At 41.1% G+C, this 20,771-nt stretch overlaps 1 protein-coding gene across 4 annotated transcripts in view; it reads right to left on the reverse strand.

Moving 5' to 3' along the window:
* Window positions 1–14,766, reverse strand: part of NFYC (nuclear transcription factor Y subunit gamma) — a 62,877-nt gene extending 48,111 nt beyond the window's left edge. The window contains exon 1 of one of the 4 annotated variants that reach the window (XM_022575388.3): window positions 14,542–14,766. The gene's annotated coding sequence lies outside the window, so the exon portion shown is untranslated. Of the gene's footprint in view, window positions 1–2,008; window positions 9,679–14,541 lie in introns of those variants that run through there. The other 3 variants (XM_022575387.3, XM_022575390.3, XM_022575389.3) reach the window with 3 other exon arrangements.
* Window positions 14,767–20,771: the final 6,005 nt, after the last annotated feature.

A 20,771-nucleotide genomic window follows, 5' to 3' on the forward strand; every position in this document is an offset into this window, starting at 1 on the left:
TCCATGACCCTAAGAAGGTAAAGAACCCAGGCTAGAGGCAGTAGCTACATATCTTTCCAAGAAGCTAAATCCACAAAGTTCTTAATTTAAAGAGTTTTATCTAGGCCTCATTCTGTGAGCCATTTACCTTCTGCCTCCCCCGCTCCAGGCCTTCTCCCAGGGCCAATAGGCTCATTCAGTATCTACAACTGTTTTTTAAATCCCATTATTAAAAACTGGAGTAACTGGTAACATATAGATCAATGACTTGTAAACAATAAATTTAAAATAATTAACTGTTAAAACGTAATCTTTAACACATATGCCTTTCTCTTAGGACTTAACTTCCCAGAATGACCGTTGCCTTTTTTTTTTTTTTCAGAATGACTGTTTTCTTACCATAAGCATTCCAATTTCTCAAAAGAAGTTTCACAAACATAACTACCTTGAACTCCTGAAATACCATTCTTCACTAAGAACCCTCTAAATTACATAGAAGACAAGGTAGCATGCAAGGAATTCTGAATCTGTTAGGCAGTTCACTCAACTATCATACCAAAAAGGATTTAAATTTTTTTTGCTGGGGGGAGGGAATGAAGAAGAGTGGGAGAGAATGAATACAACCCCATTGTCTTATTGCTTGAAAACTCCTAATTTGAATCTATAACATATTCCTACTAACCACTGGACTTGAACATCAGAAGTACAGCTTCTTTTCATCTTAAATAGAGCTTTTCAGTCCAGATCTGCATAAACAAACTTTGTCCTTCAATCTTTCAACTCCTCGGCAGTTTTTCAAGGTCACTTTTGCGAGCAACGACAGAGGCCTGCATCTAGCAACTTTGACTGCTACACCACTGCAATTCCAAGAGCCCAAAATCTAAACCCCTATCGATCCTCTCAGGTAAATCCTTTACTCAAGGGGAAGGCAAACCAACACCCTCCAAACTTCTCCTCTAAAAGGGCCTGCTCCTCTTCCCCACCCAAAGGCTGAGTGCTGCCAGTTCACTGCTCCATACTGAGTCTGCTGCAGAAATGTTCCAATGACCTTCATTCCATATTTGCAAATAAAAAGAAAACAAAGAACTGCTTTTTCAAATCAAGTGTATTATAGATCTTAGTACACAGCATGGAAGATTTCACTATTCACAAGAATAGGCTGGTTACCAATTAGCCAGCAACCTACATTAGTTTCATATCCCTAGAGAGGGGAAAAAAAAATACCAAGGGCAAAAGACAGGGTGCCTGTACTCTTAACTTTCCTATTCACAAACTGCAGGTAAATTAGGATTTTAAAGATTTCATATAGAAAATGAAAAGCATTTTTCTCATATCATTTAAAGGAACCAAATCAACACCTGACAAAATGTGTGAAACTGGCAGAAAAAGATCTGCTCTTGTCACTGCCAATGTAGTGGAGATGTTTCTAACCAGCATTGTAAGCTAAAATGTGCATTTTAAAACAAAGATTTTTAATTAATCGGTACTTATTAGAATCTAGAAGCAGACAGGTAAATCAAAAAAGTTATGGGAGAATTTCATACTGGCATGTGGGCCTTTACCATTAGAACCTGCATCAGTGCAAATCATATTTTCACACGAATTTAGAACAGCAATGGTGTTGCTTCCACCTCTGAAAACACAAATGTCAACAAAGTGCATGGAAACAGAAAAAGTCTTACAACAACTCAGCTTATTCTGTAGGACAGCTTCAGTGCACTTGAACAAAGGAAAATTATTTGGAAAACAGATAAGTTTACCGAATGCAAAGAGAAAGTGCTTTGCTTCTGTGTGCCCCTGAAAAATGATTAGCCTTTCTTCATGTACCTGCTCTACTCAATACTCAACTAGGAAAAGAAATCCTAGTTGAAGGGCATGCAAAATCTAAACAGAGCAAGGTATTCTAGGTGCACCAAAAGGTATGCATGGAATGTAAAGTGGCCATTTTCTGAAACAGTGCAACTTGTCTACACTCTCTGAAGCTAAACAGTTTCTACCATTTTAACACAAAACAAAGAATTAAACTTACCGGGAACTGCATTAATTTTACATGTAGTTATTTATATCTCCTCGGACAGGGAGAATTTAAGTCACTCCTATCCCTCCCCCCCAAAAAAGGACGGAGGAAACAAAAGGCAGCAGGAGATGCAGAAACCTGAGTCTGGAATGTCCACTCCAGTGAAAACCCGAACAGCTGTCCCCCCACCCCCCAGCAAACTATTCGCCATTTTTCTTTGTCTTTCAGCTGACCCCTGCCTCAGTGAAAAACTCCGAGGCTCCAATGAAGCCCTGCAGCCTCCTTCCACTTTAACAGTCAAAGGCATTCAATCTAGCATGCTATTTGACACCAAACCTTGCCTCCAGAGTGGTCCCATTGGCTGAGCTGCTTTATCAGCTAAGAATACAAAACCATGATTGGCTGATCACGTCATCAGTTACCTCCTTTGTACACTTCCTGTTTTAAAGTTACCTTGAGAAGCAGAACAGGGGTCAGATCCAGACTGCAAACTACGAGGAACTTAAGGCTTCAAAATGCCTGGCAAATGCACACAGCAGATGCACTAGGGCCACATGTGCTTCCAAAACAGAAGATACTGAAAATTTAGAATTGTTCTTAAAATCATGCGAAAGGGTTGTTACAGTTCCCACCCAAAGGATTTCTTATTGGCTGTCAGAGTTCCATTTAAAAAATTTAAGGTAATTTAACTGCTGCTGATTGGCCATCAAAGATGTCTGTAAGATACTGCTACAGTATCCTATGGCAGTAAACCAGAGAAGCAATGTGCACAAGGTCGGAAAGTTGTGACTTAACTATCTTCAGTTTTCTGTTAAGCATTAACAGAAGAAGAAAAAGAAAACTGGGTGAGCTAAATCCAATGTCACCAAAGAAAATACAGATTCTTTAAAGTAACAAAGAGTGATATCAATGGTCATACAATGGTTTGCAAGATTTCTGAAAAGGCATCTATCTTTATGTCCATGGTAATTTTAAAAGCACACATTAGTACCACGACAAATCACTTTATTTTGAAATACAAACTAATCTAAATAGGAAAATTCTGGGATAATGTATGAAGTTAGTGACAGGGACAGTGGCATTTTGAAAAAGTCTACCAGGAACCCAAGATGGAAATATAATGATAAAGGGGGAAAAAAATTGGCAAAGATAAGTGAACATCAGTGAATATATTGTTTAAAACACAATATAGTTTGATAGATTAATTTATTTAGGGTGGTTATAAAATGTTGCTGATTAGCTTTTAATATAAGAGTTTTGATATCATAGAAGGTAAACTTTTCTACCACATTTTCAAGAACAAGCAGCAGGGGTGATCTCAAGAGAGATTATAAGTATCGTGGTTACTGAAGACATTCTGGGGTGCTGAAGTTTAACCAGTGGCAGTCAAAGACTTGTTTATGGATTGTGGGCCCAACTGTTTAGGTTTTAAGAGAAGCCTCCTAATATGGTGAAAATCAGTTAATATATATTCTTTTAATATTCAAATAGAAACATCTCACTATTACCTGAGGCCTTTAACAATCTCCTTATATATCTGCTTCCTCTCATCAAAGCAAAGTATCCCAGGACTAAACAACACAACTGTTTTGCCAGGCAGATGAGCTCTTTTCTAGAAAAACCTTGGTTGATCTTACATGAGAGGTCATTATAGGCATATGCAGAGATCCAGCAGGTCACTGAAATAGAGGCAAGGCAGATTGTCCAATCACTTTGCCATATTAACTTCTCTTCGAGAAAGAGTGAGGTGCAGAGAAGTTAAGCAACTGGCCCCTAGCCATTCATCTAGGAGTCAAACTCAGGTCCCATTTAGGGTGGTACTCTTCCCATGGCACTACACTGCTTACCAAGACATGGAGCACCTCAGGGCACATCCAAGGAAATTCTTAGGTGTCACATACAGTCCTTCATTGGTATCTATGGGGAACTGGTTCCAGGACCCCTGCATTTACCAAAATCTAAGGATGATCAAGTCCCTTATATTAAATGGTATAATACTGTTGGCCCTCTGTATCTGAGTTCAGCATTCACAGATAGAAGCTGACTGTATGTATAGGTAGCAAAAATCATTACACCCAACTTCACTAATTTAAAAATTACAAATTTGACTAATGTTTAATTTGATATGTTGGTTAGAGATCTAGCTAAGTATCTGACAAACAGCACTCTATAAGTTGATACAAATTTTATTACTAAACTACTAGAAACATTTAACCAGTAGCAAATCACTTGTATAATTTATAAGGACTTGAAACAACTAAATTATTAAAAACACTATACATTAAAATATTAAGGAACTGCATGGCAATTTCACTATGGCATCTAAATAAGAGCTTAGTTATGCTAACAGGGTGCACTGTTGGATGATTCCTGAAGCTACAAAGAGCTACAGGTATTGCAGCTCTTTTCTGAAAAGTTTAGATCACAGCTTCTGAATAGCTACCAGACTCGGAAGAGAAGGCAGAAAGCCAACAGGCCAGTTGTGTGCCTTATTCACACTAGAGCCTCTCTTAACCTCATAACACTGGGGGTCAAATCAGCTGCAAGGAAGCAAGGAAGTTCCTTTGAAGGGTGGGAGGCACAGGAATATGGAAAACATGTTCACATCACTGATCATTAATTAGTGTCACTACGGCAAAACAATAAACACTTGGAAATCAGGCAGAGCTAGTTTCAAATTCTGATTCCTCTACTTATTAACTGTATGACACTGGGCTAACCCTGAGCCTCAGTTTCCTCATCTTAGTATATGAATATCACCATCTATATCACAGAGCCACTGTAAGGATTAAATGAGCCAGCATATATAAAGTATACTGTACTGTGTCTGAATAAGCATTGAAAAAAAAAGTAAAGTACTAAAGGTCACCCAATCCAAATTCCTTGTTTTACGCAGCGGTTAAGATTCAGAAAGGCTTAGCTCCTTAGGGCCCCAAAGCTACCACAACGCAATGTCTCTCTTCTATCTCCAGCATACCCTGCAACCCTGCAGAAAGAAACTCCTGAGCCATAAAGGGGGCAGTACAGGAGGACTTCCCAGCTGCTACTAAAACTCTTCCCCAGTTTTTATGCTGGAAGTCCGTGCCTTTCACCACCAATCCTGGCTGAAGTCTGATTATTGTTCCAAAAGCCTACCCTTTGATTCTGCTTTTGATGTACCAGATTAAACCAAACATGTCTCTTGATACTTTGTGAAGGTCTTTGGCATACTTTTTATTAGTTCTTGGCAGTTTGCAAGAAAAACACTTCAACCCCTATTTCTCATCAACAGTCACCTTAGTAGAATTCAAGCCACTAGTGGGAAGATAACTCAAATTATCCTAGAATTTCCACCTGGCACTCTCACTTAGGATAGCTTTCTGTAGCTTGTCATTATGGTGGACTAAGAGCCTCATTGGATCTCTGCGGTTCTAACTCATATTCTTCCCCGGTCCTGCAACTCAACAGCCCTCTACACCAGACAATTGCATCATCTTGCCCTAATAAACACCCTGAGACAAAACGAGTGCATGTGGTTACATGGGTCAAGCTTTAATGCTCCCAAAGAAGGCAGGGTGGGAATTGATGCGCTTAGTCAGAAAATTGATTTTGAATCACAATTACCTGCTTACTAGCTGTATGACCTAGGCTAAGTTACTTAACCATCTCTGAGCTCACTTCATGTGTAAAATGAAACAAGTAACATTTCACTTTCTTCATGTAAAATGAAAAAATAACACCAACTCACAGAAGTGTTGAGGCTTTAGTGAGTTAAAGCACTCAGCATTAATACCTAGCATGTGGTAGGTATTCAATTAATATTTAAATATACACTTGACTATAGCACCTACCATATAATTACATTTTACCATGTCTCTATTACCAGAGGAAGGCTTCTTGAAGGCAGCAACTGTGTCTTATTTATATCTACATATATCCTCAGTGCTCAGTACAGAGATATAAATCACACCTGACCTTAGCCATAGTGTCAATGAAATAACAGGGAGTAGTGGGGACTGATGAAAACTGGAGAGTGCATGTCTCATCTGAAGGGGCAGCTAGCTATTGGGGAATTCCCCGGCGGTCCAGTAGTTAGGACTCAGCACTTTAACTGCCAGGGCCCTGGGTTCGATCCCTGGTCAAGGATCCCACAAGCCATGCGGCGCAGCCAATGGTGGGGGTGGTAGGGGGCAGCTAGTACTGAGCTCCAACTGATGAGGGCTATGGAAGAATGCTGGTCCACTGCGGTAAGAGCTTCAGATTCAATAAAAGAAGCAAAAGCCAGATCCTGGACACAAAAAGTTGATGCTAGCATAACCCCTGATATAGCATCCTGAAGAATGACTAAAGAACCAGAGTTATGGCAGAAGTTGGCCTCAACCACCATGGCAATTCCTGCCAAGGACAGGGTCTTGCTCAGTACCCCAGATTACCTGATCTTGAAGGTTACACTGTATTGCAGCAGAAGCAAATAGAGCAGCAAAGAAACTGGGCTCTTCAGCGGCCTGAACATTTTATTGATGGTGTCCTTAACTGACCCTTTTGGACTAGTAAGCAAACCTGTGGGTCCCAGGAAATATCATAGAAGAGAATCTCTAGAGAAAAATGAACTTCTCATATGTTGAGATGGGGAAACGAAGCCATATTCATTTGACTATTAAATTTGTTGTGTGCCTTATTATATACTAAGCTGATGAGATGGATGTATATAGCAGTTTGTTTTGCACTTATGTTGTTATAAGTTAGTGGGATTGGGGTATTTTTTTTAAGAACACCTTTAATCCAAGCAGCCAGAATCAAGCAGCATTAGTATTTTGGGTTATACTTTTAGAAGTTTTTCTCATGTAAATGAGATGTGAGGTTGAGTTAGTCCCCCCAATATTAGATAATACCATACAAATACTATACAAACTGTTTTGTAATCTTGTCTCACTTAAATAATGTGAATAATTTTCCCTATCAAATACAGACCTGTATCATTTATAATAACTGAATGATATTCCACTGAATAGATATAATTTTTAATCAGTTCCATATTACTGAATAATTTCAATGTCTTCAATTTTAAAATATTGTAAATAGCATTACAGAGAACATCCATTATGCCCATTCCTTGTGCCACTACCCTCATTATGTCTTCCAGAACCCTTGCAATGGCTTCATAAATAGTATCATTTTGTCTGGTTTTAAAAAAAAAAAAAAAAAAGAAAAAGGAAATCAGATTGTTTAATGTTAAATCTTTCCATTTTCAATTTTGTTTCAATTTTTTTAAAAACGTATAAGCAGATCAAAGAAAACTGAGGGCTGCCGGATTGTAACTTCTGACCCGTATCTTTCACCTGACTTGGTTCTGAACAACTATTAGCTATTTAGCAAATCAAAATCACCTTCAAGGTTTAAAAAAAGGTATGTCGACACATATCTTAAAGTATCTGACAGATGTTCTGAAGATAATCCCCAAAGAAGTCCCAGAAACATTTTGAGCAACGATAACATCGTTAGAATAAGGAACATGATGCTGCTGCTCAGTAAATGGCTGCTCAATAAATAAACGAATAAAGTAAACTAATATATGAGACCATAAGTGGATTATAAATTCTGAATTATTTGTTTTTTAAAAATAAATTATATTCTCCAAAGCATAAATGAAGACCAATGGATGGTAAACTACTCTAGAGAGACCAGTAGTTAATGATGCGTGTAGAAGGACAACACAGTGGCTGATGAACAGCAAATGCTCCAAAATATGGAGGCTGCTACTAGTATTACTGTTATTGGCAATGGGCCTAGATGGCCTCTGAAATCACATTCATCCCTAAGAGTCTATGTTAGTTTGGAAACATATATGTTCCCAGGAAAGTCCCTTCCCCCTATTGGCCAAACTATGAATCCTATACAAAAGGAGTCATTTTTTTATTCATAAACTCTCTACACCAGAATTACTCAACTGGGCTCCACTCCACACCGGTCATAACATGAAATGCTTATTAGGTGTTCTCACAAACAGGGTTCCATGGCCAAATAAGTTCGAGAAACACTGCATAATGTATCCTTTCTCTTGAAGGGTTGTTAAGGTATACGAGCACAAACGTTCTCAATACTAACTCTGCAGAAAAGAAATGCATTTCACATTGCCCATTACTTTGTCAAGGATCCTTTTTTCATCCCCAGAGGACACTTACTAGCATTGTATAAGAACTAATGTTCAATGGAACAGCTTGGGAAATGCTGCTCTAAGCCACTTACAAATTTTAGTGGAATGAAAGGAAGACCACAGGCAAGTCTATTCTGGTCAGAATAGTCAGTTTATTCTTCAAAAATGGTTGGAGTTTTACACACATTATGGCATTTCCCTTTTTAATGAAAATGACATTAAATATCACCATAAATAGCAATCCTCTGCCTCTCAAGTAACTGCCAACCGAGTATGCTTTGCTTCTTAAAAAGGCCCCAACTTTGTCATTTGATAATGAGCAAAGTCTAAGCTACTTACCTTCAGGGTACAATAATAGTTTTTGACAGTTAAAAATGACAAAAATGTTCAACTGTACAGATTGCATGTACTTTCTTTTTTCTCTTTTAAATGGACAGATCATGCCACTGGTGAGGGGATATGTTTTCTTAACACTGGGCAAAGAATCTCACTTCATATAGATAATGGAAAACTTGCAGCTCCTGAGGACAGAGTTAACAGTAATTAGGGGATTTTGAAAACCTTCAGTAACTCTAACAAATTTAAGCCAATGATAAGATATAAAATATTCTATGCTCCAATATCATTTCCTATGAGTCACTGAAGCATTTACTGAAGCACTGCTCAAGATCACTATTTTAGCTCATATTCATGAATGCGTTTAAGAATAATTCTTGAATCTGATTTATAACAATACACTGTTGATTTTAAATGAGGGTGTTCATTTAAATAGGACACCTTATATACCTTGAACATGAAGATTTGAACCTTTAATTTAAACCTATTCTACTGGAAACATTCAAATGCAAAGGTTAGACTAGTCCCTCTCTCTAAAAACTGCACCTTAAGTTTATCCATCAGAAAGCTCTCACTGTATAAAAGAAAGTATAATGGATTTAAACGCTACCTGCAGACAAGTAAGAACTTAAAACAAAATGGAAAGTATAACTCCCATGCTGAAAATGAGTAAAGAGGTTACCTCATTGCTATCAGGTACATCACTGCTAAAACATGGAGAGGTGTGGGAAGGATGCAGCAAATTTTGCAACCTGGCAAAAATTTCTGCAGGCAGGGAGATTTTTTTCCTGAACCATTCCACAATGTTGTCTTTCTGCTTACTTCAAAGAAAATGTTATCCAGGTGACTACAAATCAAACTTACAGTCCTACTTCAACTTACTATTTCTACAACTAGAAAAAATTTCAAATGACTATACTGCAAGTCCCTTCCCGGACAAAATGATAAAACCGGTTGTTCTGATTTCAATTATCATTGCTCAATGAATAATCATTGCAAATATGAAGACTTTTTCTTCTCATCAGAATCACTACCATTCAGCACCTGGGGATTAACAGAGGGGATCAGGAAACAACCTAACCCTGAAACAAATGATCCTACGACTTTGCGGATTCATAAGTAATACTGACCTCACAGCGGTCCACTAGAAATCAGCTCCTAAACCACAACAGTACAACTAAATTAGACTACTTCTTTCATGTCAAGTGGCTCCCCACCCACCCCCGCCATGTAGAAATCTTACTGTACATAACAGAGCAGATAATTACAAAGCCTCCTCATCAAGGAAGCTCTAATTGGCTGTCAGGCAGATTTTATGCTATTCTCAAAAGAAAGTGATGTGTTCTCTCACTTATTAAGGTCCATTCAGTGACAGGCACCTACCATATGCTACTGTATTCATTTTTCAGTAAGTACTCTATAAGATAGGTATTATTAACCATTACTTTACAAAGGAAGAAACTAAGGCTCACACAGGTTAAGAATCTGACCCCCCCGCCCCCCCCACGGAGGGTAAACACCTTACAGAGACAGAATTCTTTCCCAGGTCGGACTCCAAGGTCAGCAGCTACACTAGCCCCTCCCAAAGGCACTTTTTGGCCAAAGTATTTCAAATCCATTTCCTCCTACAATTAATCTACTAATATTATGTTAGGTGCTTTGAGTCTCTGTGGGAAAATACTAAAATGACCTTGTAGCCCTCCTAACTAGTCACAGTGCATGCATGCAAAACTGAATAAACAAAATGAAAAGAGAGACTGTAAGACATCAGATAACTCACAATCAGTTTGCTGTGAGCACAAGGAATAGAATGGAAAAGAACAACTTGCTGGCTAAGGAATGTTCTTCTTAGGTTGTATGCCTGAGGCTGGAATGAACCTCAAGGAGGTCATTTGTGACCTTAATAATGTCCTCTGCTATTCTCCCTCCAGTGAATGAGGCAAACTTGTCAAAATACAAAAGGTGCCTTAGAGTCATCTCTGCCGTCAAGTCAATGCTTCCAACAGGAGAGGAAATGCTGTCCAGTGGAATGAGCACTAGCCTGGGAATCCAGTAATCTGGCATACACTTGGCTGTGCTCTTACATAGAAATGACCTTATCAAGGTCATCACACTCTTCAGGGCCTCAGTACAAAGGGTATGCCTGAAAGAACCAAAGGTCACTTCCCGAGCTAAGATGTAAGAGTTTTTCTTTTTCTCATCATATTCTATGGTGTTAAGAGAACACTGTTTAAGGGACTTCCCTGTGGTCCAGTGGTTAAGAATCCGCCTTCTTCTTCTAGGGATGCAGGTTTGATCCCTAGTCAGGGAACTAAGATCCCGCATGCTGCGGGGCAGCTAAGCCCACAGCCTCTAGAGCCCACAACTAGAGAGCCCTCGCAACCGCAATGAAAGATCCTGTATGCCCCAATGAATATCCTGTGTGCCGCAACTAAGACCCAATGCAGCCAAATAAATAAATAAAAATTTTTTTTAAAAAAAGAGAAAACACTGTTTAAGAGTAAGGGCTTCACAAATTGTGTAAGAATTAAGAGTTACAGACTTATGTTTGAATCTGGGCTCTGCCACTGACTGGCTATGTGACCTTGAGCAAATTACTCAACTCCTCAGTTTCCTTATATGTAAAAATGAGGGTGGTAATAGTACCTATCTCATACTGTGTGAGGATAATATATATATTTATACCCTTGCTGGTTCAATGTAAGCACTCAATAAAAGGCAGTAACTATGACATTCCTGAATTTTATTCATATATCTTTAGTGGCTCAGTACCTCTGAACTAAGAAGTTAGAGAGGGGAATTTCAAAACTGCCTCAAAAAGACACCTACCATGGCCCCACATTTCACTCTGCCTTCTCTGTAAGTGGAGATAAGGAACATTGAATCTTTTCTAGTGCCATGAATCAGTTTTGCCCAAATGGAAAATGTGTAAGCAAATGAAGTAACAATTATTTGTTATAAGGATTAAATAAGATGACATAGACACAGTCTGTAAAGTACAAAGCATTAGTATGATTTCTGCTTAGAAGACAAAGCTGATGTTCACAAGGTTTTAGTATAAACTCAGATCTACTCAGACCTCCTGAGAGTTCAAGATTTCTAGGGTGGTCAGTTCCAAATTATATCAATAACAAGGCCCAGCAATTGGCCCTGGGTTAATGCAGAATGTACATGGGCTAACGTAGAATGAAAGTGTCACTGGTGCTGAAGAACTACCACCAAGAAATGCTTGCTGAATAAAAAAGATATTTATATGTATACACTTGTTTTTATAACCTCGACCAGATTTGCTAAAACAGAAACTAAGTTATGGATGCCATAACAGTCTTCATATTTGATTAACTTAATGACTAAGCCAAATGAAGCTGAGATGACCAATGTACAAAATGTACAGCAAGCCCTGTTTTCCCTCATACTTTTGACTCTATCTTCCACACTGCAATGTAATTGCAAACATGAGGGAGGAGACCCTCACCTAATCATATCAAGACACAAAGGAGTTAAGACTTCCAATTCACTGGTCTCCCCTTGAAACCTGAATTGTTTAAAAGTTTCCATGCAAAACTGGAATTGCAAATATTTTGTTGTAACCAGTTTTAATTTTACACATCATTGAGGATAAGCATATCCTAGGATCACCCCCACAGTTTGAAGAAGGTACTAGGTTTTTAGATAGGTCCCAGTATTTGGGGACAAACATCCTAAAGAACTGGTGATGTTTGAAAAAGCTCCCCAGTGAGCTCTTTACACTATGCACTTGGTAGTTCCTCACTGCTTGGCATTAATCATTTCCATATATAGAAAGACTATGTCAGCAACATTCTGAAGCCTGGTTTTAAAGGATGCAGATTCTTAAGCTTTCTGTACATATTTTCCCCATTATCTACCTGGGTTCAGAAAAACTCCAGCAGTTTACTTTGTAAATCCCTCCCTTCACAATAGAAACCAAGGGATACAATTTAAATACCTAGTTGAAAAAATTATAATCTATATGGTTACCATTCTGTGGTTTGAACAGTACAAAAATTCTTTTTGTAATTATTCAAATAAATACAAATTCTTACTCAAATTCCCCACTCAATACACTCCTAACACCCAGAAGTCAAAGAAAGATGATCCACTGTGAAATATAAAACTGCCTGGGAGTTTGACAAGTCAGGCTTATGTTGAGTAGTATGACATAGTAGATAAAACTACAAGCTTTGACATCAGGCAACTTGGATTTGAATCCCAGCTCAACCACTGAGTGACACTGGACAAGCTACTTAACCTCTCTGATCTTCAATTTTCTCATCTGCAACATGGGGATGATAATGCCTACCTAACAGGAAATGTGTTAAATGTGCTCCAAAATGTCAATTCCCTTCCTCTACCACTTTCCCCTTTTCTCTTGAAAATTCAGTTGCATTCACATAAAACTGAGAAATGTGAAAATCACAGGAGTTTCTTGAAAATGGTATAAAAACTGAAGTGTAACATCTATCTAAAGCTGAAAGAACCACCTAAGACAGACAAGGAAAAACAAATTAGGAAAACACAGAGGTTTAACAAATGTTTTTCCATGATCCCCAAACCTTGGGAGGAGCAAATGTAGAACAATCCAAGTTACCACAATTCAATGGAAAAGTAAGGTACCCCCAATAAGCTGACTCTAACAACTCTCAATTAGAACAAAAGCTTTGTGAAATATGAACCACAGAGAGTTGACAAGTCCTCTAACTTAAGACAAGATGCAAGAAGCTATGCACGAGCTTATTTTTGTTCCCAGCTGCTTATTTAAAAAAAAAAAAAAGGTGTGTATGAAGGTGGGTGTATTTTTTAGTCATATATAAAAGGAAATAAATGAGCCAAGATCCAGGATCTCTGTCAAGCGCTCTTCCACTGAAGAGGAACCTAACAATATCCTTTCAAACAAATAATTGCCAAGTATCTGATATGTGCTAAAAAGAGCAGCTTTGGAAACTTGGAAACTCAGCCCTGAACTGTATCTTTCCTAGAACAGTAAAACTTCATGTAGAACATCTCAAAACTAGCAGCATGGTCCTGAGACCCGATAATCTATAACTACTCTCTTAATATAATCCCCAAATCATAAAATTCCAAAAATGCTTCTGCTTTTTCACTACTATAGATCCGTCACTACTTAATGCTGTGCCTCCTAAGCTCGGCATTCAGTTATTAAGACCATGCACACCTATCCCATAGAAACCCTCTCTCAGTCTGGGTCTGTTTATTTGTTCCTCACACCACTGCCCAGATCTGGTAACTACGAACTCCAGGGCTCCACCAAAACCTCAGTGTTTCAAAACTGGGACTCCCTAGCAAAATTCCGGATTTGATCCTATTGTTCGTCGGGTATGTCTCTAGGGCCCTGATGCCCTCTCCTCCTATACCATGCCCTCAGACCTGGCACCCGTGGACATCAGGGTCATTCCCTGTGTTACACTCCAAGTCTAGCACCCCTGGATCTCGAAGATCCTCTCAACCTGAAACTCGGGTTTCAGTGTTTCCAAACCTGGCACCCTTGGCGCTTGCACGCCCCTATCCCGGGCCATGCACGTCCATGGAGGGTACCTCTGGAATTTGGAGTGCCTCCCACTCCCGGCCATGCACAGGCTACCCGCGAAGTACTGGCCAGACCATCTCCCACTCCTCCCCTTTAAGGTCTCTAGGCTCGCCCCCAACCTCCACCCCACGCCTGCGCCGTAGGGGGTCATCACCCTGCAGCCAGAGAGCCCCAGACGCGCGCATCCCTACAGCCTCCGATTCCTTCATCACCCCCTAGGCCAGAGCCAGCGCGACCAATAACGTGCCAGGTCCTCGGCCTCCCCGCCACCGACCAATCACGAGCGAGCCCCCCCGCCGTCGCCTTCCGCCAATGGGAGAAAGCCCGCGGGTCGGGCCGACAAGGCGTACGGACCCCACGAGCGCAGCGGCGGCGACAGCGGCGGGCACGGCGAGAACACAACATGGCGGCGGGCAGGCCGCACCGAACTACAGCAGCAGTCGCGCGAGGGAAGTGAGGTCTCCGCCGAAGGCGGGAAGCGCCGCCCCTCCCCCTGCCGCCGCCGCTCACCTCTCCCCCTTCCTCCCGCGGACGCTCCCGCACACTCACACGCCTCTGCTTAGAAGTCCAAGGAAGAGCAGGAGCCGCCCCCGCGCTCCTGCGGAGTCGGGCAGTGCAGAGACCTGGGCACGGCGGAGGGGAGGGGGAAGCGTGCGCCAGGGAGAACGGAGCGCGCGCGAAGCGGGGGTACAAACAAGATGGCGGCCACGCCGTTTGCACCGTTTCCCCCCTCCCCCTCACCTCCCCCTCCCTCTTCCCCTCGGCGCTTCGACTCCCAGTGTTGTTATTGCGCAGAAGCTTAGTTGCCTGAAGTCTCGCGAGATTTGAGAAGGGGCGATGACTTGGTGAGGCGGAATGAGAGGCGAGAACCTTCTGACCCCGCCCCCTTCGGAGGATCCGGAGGCGTTTAGTAGTGACCTCCGTGGAGCGTTCCGTGTTTGTGGGTCTCTGCTTTGGTGCGTAAGCTTTTGAATTTTAGGGGAATAAAGTTTTTGTGAGTTTTTTTTTTTTATTTGGGAGGAAGCAGAGCTGGGGGCTGGAGGGCGACGTGGGAATGCCAAATTAAGTGCGCCTTTAATGATAGCTACCAGTACCGTAAAAGAAGGGATGTAACACCAAAACTAAAATGATACACTCCAAAATAAAGAGCAGCACTTCCCAATAGTGGTCACTTGTTACCTTACGTCGACATGGACACTGCTTTTCTCACTTGAATGCAGTTTAAAACTTTTTAAAAAACAATTGGAAACTAAACTACAATGAACATTATATCTTTTTCATACTTTGCTGCTTTAATCTCCACAACTACTTGGTCGAAGGCATCAGCATTATTTTTATTTCACTGGTGATAAAACTGAAGCGCAAAAAAGGTTAAATTGATCAAGGCTCCGCAGCTAGTAAGTGTTGAAACTCAGTTTAAATAGCCCCCAAACCTGTAGATAAATGCATCAAATATGTATTGAGTAGAATTAGCTACAGTGAGACAGTTTGCATTAGGTTGCAGGCACAAAGAGAAGTGAGACTGCTCCTGCTGGTGGTTACCTTGAATTTTACAAATGACCTTACAGCCTTTCTGAGACTTGGGTTGCAGGGGTCCTCAACAATAAAATCAATAACACTATTATTATTTCCTTCCTTTGAGTTTATGACCCTGGTGATAAAGTAGTTGAGAATAGTGGAATAAACCCTTGACTTGAACTCAGGAAAATTGTTTTCAACTCCAACTTTAATAAATCTCACTTCAGGCATTCAATGAATATTTGATGAATGAATGAACAAAACCTAACTAGTTATAAGACACCTGACTTCACTGAGTCTCGATTTCTTCATCTGTAAAATGATCTAATTCCTACCTCCTGGGAGTGTTGGGGAGATTGAATGAAATAGTATAAGGGAGAGTGCTTTGTAAATTGCAAAAGTGTTATAAAGAAGTTAGTGATAATGATTTTTCAGACCTGAGAAATGGCGTAAAAAATTAAAAACAGACTCAAGAAATAGTATGTTGAGATAGATAAGCTTAGCTAATGGGAAAAAGCTAGCTAAGTCTTTCTACAAATGTTTATTGAGCAATTATTGCATATACTATGCTTGTGAAAGAGAAGAAAACTGTGCAGGAAGCAGCACAAATTAGTATTATTAGTTATCATTCTTATAATTAAGTATTGACAGTATATAGGGGCTGCAGTCAGTTTCCCTCTGGGAGCGTGGAAATCAGGTTGCCCTCAGAATTAAACTAATAAAAATTTACATAGTAGACGAAATTAGCTAATGGTGGTAGTAAACATATTTTAACAACTGGTACTGCTCAAGCACTGATCTACCAGATGTGAATTCCAGGAAGGGTCCAAGAGATATCCCTCTGTACTAGGTGTTAACCCTTCAGTTGCTAGTTTTTAAAGAGTAGGTCCCAGGGGAGGGGAGTTGTCAGGAGAGTTGGAACAGCAGCTAGTACCAAAGTATTTCAGTATTTTAGTAGTCGGTATTATAACCGGTATCAGTCACACTAGTACATACAGGCTGAATATTAGTCCTTGCTGTAGACTGTGGTTGTCAATATTCTCTGCCCTTCCTTTTCTAAAACCCTCCCCATCTGGCCTGTCCCTAGGAGGTTATACTTCTCACCCTAATGCCATCAAGCTAGGCTTTGTTTTGGTCAGTGAAATGTGAGTAGAAATAGCTTGATCCAGTTCTGAGCAGAAATGTATGGGCCATCTCATGGTTCCACCATATTTTTCCTCAGCCCTGAGAGGATCATGTTCCAAATAGAGCTGCTTTTCTAGCTTTGGTCCCAGAATGAAGATGTGCAGAGCCACAGCTGACGCACAAGACATGTAATGTGAGTAAGAAATAAACCTTTGCTATAAACCACCGAGATTGTTTTAGTTGTTTGTTACTGCAACATAACTTAGCTGGCCTAAACTGGCAAATACAGTTCTGAAATCAGCTATCTGTAGGGGTAAGCCAATAGCTTAGCTACAAGCATGATCAAAAAACAAACCAGACTCTGATCCAGTTCATATGAAAGGAATCTCAAGGCAGATGTGATTGTAATTTAATAAACAGAAGCCTAATCAATCTTGTCAACCAATCATTCTGTGTCCTATTTGGAGAGAGATTCTGTGAACCGACGGGCTTAATCAGCCATGACAACTCAAAAACAACCCAGTCACAGAGGCAAGCATTAGCATTGTCCCTCTGAGCCCTGTCTCAGGCCAACCTGGGCATTAACATTTCCTTGTCTGTGTCATCCCTATAGTGGGTGAGAATATCTCAGGCTGCTTCAGCTAAGAAATGCTTCTTAAGATCAATGTTTTTCCCTGGTGTGATTCTACGCTCACCCAGCAAATGTATTTCCTGTAGGGACAGAATTTAGCGATCTGTCACCTAGAGGATCCAAGTTCTTTTGATAATTGCATTTTTCATTGTAAATTAATCTATTGGATTCTGGTTTATGTAACTATCAGTTTTTGTGGACTTAGAGAATACAAGAGTCCCCCTGGGAGATGGTTCCATTCTGTGCTTACTATTAAAATCAGGCTTCTGAGTTTGCAAGGCTGAAGACCAGTTCTGGGATGATGGTAAATTCCTTAAAGTTTTGGAACTGTAGAGGGACCTGTCTAGACAACCAGCTGGACTACCTTAAGCTACACCCCTCTATCTCATTGTGTGCCTTCTTTGATCTCAAAGAAGAGCGGTAAGTGCTAAAGAAAGATATAATTCACATGCTGTGGGAGTTCAAAAAGGGATAAATTTCTTCCATTTAGTATGAAATAGTGGGAAGAGTTCAGGAAAGATTTGTGAGGATGTGACATTTAAAAAATGAGTAGAATTAGGGGAAGAGCATGCCATGTGTAGGTGACCACTAGAGCAAATATAGGAAGCAGGGAATTGATGGAGGAAATATAGAATAAGAGGATAAGGAAGAAAAATCATCTGGAAAAATACATTGTGGTCAGATTAAGGCTCTTGGGTTTTATTTTCTGGTAAGGAGAGTTAGTGGTGGAAGTTTGTTTTTATTTTGTTTTACCTTTTTTTTTTTTTTTGCGGTACACGGGCCTCTCACTGTTGTGGCCTCTCCCGTTGTGGAGCACAGGCTCCGGATGCGCAGGCTCAGCGGCCATGGCTCATGGGCCCAGCCGCTCCACGGCATGTGGGATCTTCCCGGACCAGGGCACGAACCCGTGTCCCCTGCATCGGCAGGCGGACTCTCAACCACTGCGCCACTAGGGAAGCCCTGTTTTACCATTTTAATCACTTTTAAGAGTACAGTTCATAGGCATTAAGTACTTTCACATCGTTGTGCAACCATCACCACTATTTGTCTCTAGAATATTTTCGTCATCCGATACTGAAACGCTGTGCCCATTAAACAATAACTCCCCATCCTCCCCTCCCCCAGCTCCTTGGAACCACTGTTCTACTTTCTCCCTTTGAATTTGACTATTCTAAGTATATCATATAAGTGGAATTATACAATATTGGTCCTTTTATATCTGGTATATTTCACTTAGCATAATGTGTTCAAGGTTCATCCATGTCATAGCACGTACCAAACTTTCATTTGTATTTATGGCTGAATATAGTATTCCTTTGTGCGTATATAGCACATTTTGCTTATACATTCATCCATCAATGGACATTTGGGTTGTTTCCATCTTTTGACTATTGTGAATAATGTTGCTATGAACATTGGTGTACAAATATCTGTTTGAGTTCCTGCTTTCAATTCTTTGGGATACATACCCCAAAGTGAAATTGCTGGATCGTATGGTAATTCTATGTTTAATTTTTGAGGAGCCACTATACTGTTTTCCACAGCAGCTGTACTGTTTTACATTCCCAGTGATAGAAGTGTTTACAGAGGGGAGTGACATGGTCAAAACTGTGTTTAAAGACTATCTGGCAGAGATAACAGGATGGAATAGGGTTGCAGAATGACCAGTTAGAGACTTCCACAACATACCAGACAAGATGTAACAAGAGCCTGAGCACATATGTAGCAGTGAGAATGGAGGGAGGAAAACACAAATGCAGCGGTGATATTGCCAGCGTAGGACTGGAAGGACTGGACTGTTGGTCAGCTGCTGTCGGGGTGGGGATCAAGAGAAATGAAGGCGTGTGGTATGACCCCCAGGTTTCCCACATGGGAGGATGGTAGTGTCCAGATGAAGACTTCTGGACTTCTCCAGAGCATGTCGAGTGGGACATTGTAAGGTCTAGGATGGACACTTGTTGTCTTGCCTGCTCAACACCCTTGCCCTTTCCAATGGTAATGGCACTCTACTTGCAGCCCAGCTGCTGAGCTCTGAAGTCCATTGCCCTTCACCCCCAGGCCTCACTTCCCACAAGCTATTCCTGGCCGATGACTGAGCACAGCAGAGAATTTTGGACAGACTTCTTCCTGGGGTAAGTGACACTCTTCTGATGGACAGCTTTGGCTCAAGGACTCCTCAGTGACCTCACAACCTTTCCTTGGAGCTGCACGGCAGTCTAAGGTGCTTCCACCTAGAACTCTCGCCTTCTTTCTTCTTCACTTAGGGTCAGACCTGTCTCACTGTCAGATGGTCCTCTCCTGGTCTCTTTTAGGTCTTGCCCCCATTTTCCCTCACGGGTGTTTTCCATGATACATTTCTTGCATTTAACCCTGTCTAGGTGTCTGTTTTCTGAGGATCTGAACTGACATGAGGGGAAGGAGGATGAGATCGTAATACCTCCTCTCCACCCCATCAGCCATAGGGGTAAGCCTATGACCCAGTCTGACCAATCATAATGATCCCCACATCTTGGCCCAGTGCCTCCTCAGAGTCTCTCTGCCTCATTTGGCTCCCAGACCATCAGCTGCTTGTTCCACCTCAGCCACAGACGTGGCTGACCAGCTCTGAGTGAGGCCTCTCAGTTCCACTTCCTGAGGCCGACTAGTTGCGAATATGGATTCTCTGGCTTCTCCTGCAGTTTCCAGACCCTGAGGACACACCACCTCACAAAGCATGAGATCTGGCTTCCTAAGGAGCTGCTGAAGGGGTCAATGAAGCAACCTAGAAGCACAGGAGATTTAACTGCCCATGGGGTCAACTATGATTAATGGGGGAACAATCCACTCTCCCTTCCTTCCTCTGATGCACTGTTTCACGGTATAGTTTCTCTATACAACCCGTCTGTAGGCATTCTGTATGGCCAAGTGGGTAGACCTGTCCAGAGACTAGATGTGTCTCTTCACAGCTCATCGTAAAGAAATAGCAGCAAACATTTCCTTGCATTGCTTGCCACCTTTTCCTGCTTCCCCTATCCCCTTATCCTCACTGCCCTAGGACTGTGCATCCCATATAAAGCTTTAGCACTTAACCCCTTTTTCAGGCTTTGTTTTCCAGGAGCCCTTGCTTAGACAGATCACGGTTTCTGAACAGATGGGCACATGACCTAAACTAAGCTAAGCAAGGCCTTCCTAAAGATGTGAAATATAGGAGAGACAGGACTTTTCTTCTGTAGGTCTTGAGCCATAAAGATCTGTGGGTGGCTATCATTTCTGCTTTATGGACAGAGCCTGCCTGAGCATGAAGGCATCACAGAGGAAGGCAGAGCTCAGAGAAAGAGAAGGACACAGTGCCCAGACGTCCTTTGGGCTCTGAGATCCAGCTCTCTCCAATATGTGTAACTGTTTTTGTCATTTCTTTACCTCCCTAAAGACCAGTTTTCCCAATCCAAATCAAAGAAAATGTGGTCATCCCTAGATCCCACGTTGC

Source organism: Delphinapterus leucas, chromosome 1 (assembly GCF_059928025.1).
Source record: "Delphinapterus leucas isolate spDelLeu-1000000601 "Yukka" chromosome 1, BTC_Dleu_Yukka2, whole genome shotgun sequence".
NCBI lineage: Eukaryota > Metazoa > Chordata > Mammalia > Artiodactyla > Monodontidae > Delphinapterus > Delphinapterus leucas.